General features: G+C 32.6%; 1 pseudogene; it reads right to left on the bottom strand.

The window, feature by feature from the left end:
* Positions 1-5000, bottom strand: part of LOC135214635 (uncharacterized) — an 81823-nt pseudogene that overhangs the window by 71389 nt on the left and 5434 nt on the right.

Here is a 5000-nt window from a genome sequence, read left to right as displayed (position 1 = left end):
GCAAGGTGCATCAGCAGAATCTGTCATTATCATATTTATTGCTGATATTTTACTTTTTCACTATTACTGTGATTACTATCAAGTTAAAGTTTTTCTACATTCAGTTTTCGTATTTGGCCTCTAGACCTGACTATTGTAAACACCTAAGGTCTCTAGCTGAAATGTAAGTTATATAATCGGTGCACTAACTTTTATAACTTTCAATGCATTTTTTTTTCTCTCCAATATCATCACTGTTATTACCAGTATTATGATTACTATCTTTTATAATACCTCAGCTATTATGTGGATTGCGCTGTTTATTAATTTTTTTTATCATGTTGTCTCATGTATCTAGATTGTGTATGTTACTGTCTGTATTTTGTATATTCCATGTATTGGCCCTGAGCTGAAATAAAGGATATTATTATTATTATTATTATTCATGTTATTATTATCATGATTAATATATATATAGATATATGTTTTAAAAAATCACAGTAGATGCATGTGACTTCATTAAATAAGCGAATATCACAGGAAAATGATAGGCAGAAATCCAAGCGCTATTGTTGTTACAAAGACATTGCCAAGGAACGGGTAAAAATCAGACATAAATCAGGATTATCAGATATCACACGGTCACAAACCTAAACATAGATTTAACCCTAACAGAAACTACAACATATTTAGTGCTTATATTTATCTACACCTTTTCATTACATGGGACTAAGGCTCTTGCTTGCCTCCAGAGCCTTAATCATATGTAATGACTGTTAAAAGGAATATCATTGAATCTTGTTTCATTAAGTCAAATAATGGAAATTATCTGAATTTAAGTCTTGGTTATTAAACTCTATGCCTTCATAATGAAAAAAGTTGTAGATAAATATAAGCAACAAAATTAATATATTCAGTTTTTAAATGTTTTGAACTATATATGGATGGTTTGTAGTTTCTGTTAGGGTTAAATCTGTGTTTACGGATAATCTTTTTTTTTTATTTTTACAATTTTTACAATTAACCATCTGGTATTTTAATCTTTTTGTTTACCTGATAACTTTCTTTCCAACTGTATTTCATTCATTCCTTGAAAATGTCTTAGTAAAGACGAAAGTGTTTGGATTTTTGCCTATCATTTTCCTATGGTATTTGCTTACAAGATATATACATTGATATTTATATATAAATATATATATTATATATGCAGTCCCCGGGTTACGACGGGTTCGGCTAACGACGTTCTGAGGTCAAGGCGCTTTCAATTATATTCATCAGAAATTATTTCCAGGGTTACGACGCATGTTCCAGGGTTACGACGCCTAAAACACTGATCTGGCAGAAGAAATAAGACACCAAAAAATGCTAAATATTCAATAATTGAAGGTTTTTTTTGATGAAAAATGCAATAAGAATGCAGTTTACATAGTTTTCAATGCACCCAAAGCAAAGGTTTTCTTAGGATTTTTGACGATGTTCCAGCTTACAACGATTTTTCAGGTTACAACGCGTCTCAGAACGGAACCCCTGTCGTAACCCAAGGACTGCCTGTATATATATTATATATATATATCAATACATAAATTATAAGAAATAATATAATATGAGAAAATTTAGCAATGTAAGTAGTGATAAAAATTTGGATGAATACTTCCACACCAAAGAAAAATAATACAGTAGTGCCTCAGGTTACAAAATTATTCAAGCTACAAATGTCCTTTAATATCTAATTCGCTCTACCCCGGAATTTATATATTTTCACATATGTAAACCAAAGGGGAATTTTTTAGTTGATAATAATTTCATCCTCTCGTGGGATTGAACCTCACTTGTTAGCCAAATCATAATGTCACTGTTGTCTTGATTTCATCCCTGTCCACTGGACGGTGGTTTGATCCCACGAGAGGGCGAAATTATTATCAACTAAAAAATTCCCCTTTGGTTTGCATATATGAAAATATTCTTATAAACATAGCCATCACACTTTAAACTGCAACTTTATTAAAAAGGCTAAGAGGAAAAAAGGTAGCCAATTGCCTTTTGAATAAAGTCGCAGTTTAAAGTATGTTGACTGATGTTTATAAGAATATTAAATGCTAAATATTAACAGCAGACTGAAAAATAAAATGAAAATAGTCAGCGAATATTATAAATATTGTACAACATGTTTCATCATCCAAAAACTACAATAATATCCTTAGAGGAGAGAGAGAGAGAGAGAGAGAGAGAGAGAGAGAGAGAGAGAGAGAGAGAGAGAGAGAGAGAGAGAGAGAGAGAGAGAGCATGCACCTACTATGCTCAGTCTGGGGCTCAAACTGGAATGAACAAAATAAATACATTACTACATTATAAGTACAATATGCTCTATCATCCAAAAACTCTTTACAGTAATATAATTTCAAATACATCTTACATTACCCCAACAGAGAGAGAGAGAGAGAGAGAGAGAGAGAGAGAGAGAGAGAGAGAGAGGAGAGAGAGAGAGAGAGAGAGAGAGAGAGAGAGAACCTAACATCTTGTTTGTTGCCCCTAGGTCCCCAGCTTCCCCACACGTCTACCAGAGAATTGTTAATGCATCTTCCGGTATATTTTGCATCTTCCAATCTTGGATGGTCTGGGATGCAGTTTAGATATTTGTCGAGCTTATTCTTAAACACACTCCTGATATATTCCTCAGATGAGCTGGCAACGCATTGAATAGACGCTGCATTATCGAAGCTGGTGCGTAGTGGATTAATGTCCTGTGTGCTTTCCTTAGTATTCATAGTATAGTTTTGGGCACTATTAATCTACCTCTGCTTGCACTTTCTGATATTTTTAGCTCCATGATGTTTTTTGGCAATTTCTTCTATCTGTTTCCATGCCTGTATCATCATGTAGCATTCTCGGTTCTCCTTTCTAGACATATAAATTTTTAAAATTGTGGTCTTTCTCAGTAGTCAAGATCCTTAACTTCTTCTATTCTAGCTGTATAGGACTTTTGTACACTCTGTTTGTGCAATAATCCTTTTGGTAGTGTGGGTACCATATCATATTACAATATTCAAGTGGACTACGTAGGAAAGTTTTATAGAGCATAATCACGTGTTCAGCTTTTCTTGTTCTGAAGTGCCGTAATAGCATTCCCATTTTTGCTTTGTATTTTGCCAATAAAATTGCTATTTGATCATTGCATAACATGTTCCTATTCAACATCACACCGAGGTCTTTAACGGCTTCCTTATTAGTGATTGTCTCATTATTAGGTCCCCTATATGCTTGTAGCTTTCCTACTTTATCTCCATGACTTATTGATTCAAATTTACCAGAGTTAAATACCATCCTATTTACCTCTGCCCATTCATATACTTTGTTAAGGTCTCTTTGTAGTGGGTTCCTATCTTCATCACAAGTAATTTCTCTATTTATTCTTGTGTCACTGGCGAAACTATCACTACGGAGTCCTTAACATTACTGTCTGTCTGCAGTCATAATAACAAACAGCAATGCAGCTAACACTGTACTTGTGCACACTGGATATTACCTTAGCTTCATCCGATTTCTCATCGTTTGCAATAACTATCTGTTTCTGTTGTGTAAAAATTATTTTATCCATCTTCCTACTTGTCCTGTATTATATTTCTAATTTTCTTCGCTAATATATTATGGTCTACCTTGTCCAAAGCTTTTGCAAAGTCTAGATAAACTACATCTGTTTCTTTTCCATTTATCATATTTTTATTTATGTTACCACGGTGGACTAACAGTTTGATTTGTGTACTTTTTTTTGGGGTACAAAACCATGTTGTCCTATATTAAACAAATTATTTTTTTATTAAATGTTTCATAATATTTTTCTTCATTACTCTTCATACACTTTCATATGTGATGTTAGCTATAATTACTTGCCTCTAGTCTTGATCCGCTTTTGAAAATAGGGGTAATATACACTAATTTATGCTCATCATAAATCTTGCCTGTATCTATACTTTGCCTTAATAATATTGCAAGTGGTTTTACGATAGAATGAACTACTTTCTTTAACGAAATGGCAGGGTCACCATCTGTCCAGCTGCTGATCTATTTTTAATTTCATTAATACCTGCACAATATCGATTTCATTAATATCTATATCCATTACATATTCACTATTTACATCCCTTATTTCTGTATCATTATCTTCATTATCAATTCTAGGGGTAGATTCTCTGTTTTATCTTTCTGCTAATCTGTTGCACATTTCCTTTTTTTCATTCGTTAATCTCCCTTCATTTCTTAAAGGGCCTAATTCTATTCTTTCATTCATCTTTTTGCATATGAGTACAACAGTTTGGTGTTTACTTGATATTTAACAGGGTTTTTTCTTCCAAGTCCCGTTTTTCATTTCCTTTTGATTTTATAATCTTTTATTCTGCATTTTCTACCTTACCTTTTAGTTCCATCACTTTCCATGCATAATTTTCTTTTGCAAGACCTTTTTTCCACTTTCTGATTTTCTAAAACAAGATCCTTTTGTCTCTTGGTATGCATGACTGATGTTTACCTTTTTTCTTCTGTATATATTTATCCACTATTTCTCTAATATTTTATTATATTAATATATCTGTATTTACCTGTATGTCATCACTTACAAATATGTCATCCCAATCTTTGTTTAATTCTTCATTTATTTCTGACCATTTATATTCTTACTACAGAAATTGTATTATCCATATCCTTCCCACTTTTTCATCTCTTGCTTACCTCTGTTTTCAATTGCTTTGGAACGACTGTTAATCCTATAACATTATGGTCTGAAATACTCACATTGTAAACTATTATTTCTTTAACATAGTTCACCTCGTTCACAAATACTAGGTCTAAAGTACTTTCCTTTCTTGTTGGCAGGTGATTTATTTGTTGAATGTTGTGTTCTAGTAGCATATCTAATAGCTTTTCGAATTGCCTCTTATCTTCTGCATGACTATTACTCTCCTTTCATATGTATAAATACAACCACAATCTCCTATTCATTCTTTCCAATCTACGAAATGAAAGTTAAA

Source organism: Macrobrachium nipponense, chromosome 46 (genome assembly GCF_015104395.2).
Source record: "Macrobrachium nipponense isolate FS-2020 chromosome 46, ASM1510439v2, whole genome shotgun sequence".
NCBI classification, from domain to species: Eukaryota; Metazoa; Arthropoda; class Malacostraca; order Decapoda; family Palaemonidae; genus Macrobrachium; species Macrobrachium nipponense.
The sequence above is the reverse complement of the archived record's forward strand: the minus strand, read 5'-3'. Positions and strand labels throughout refer to the sequence as shown.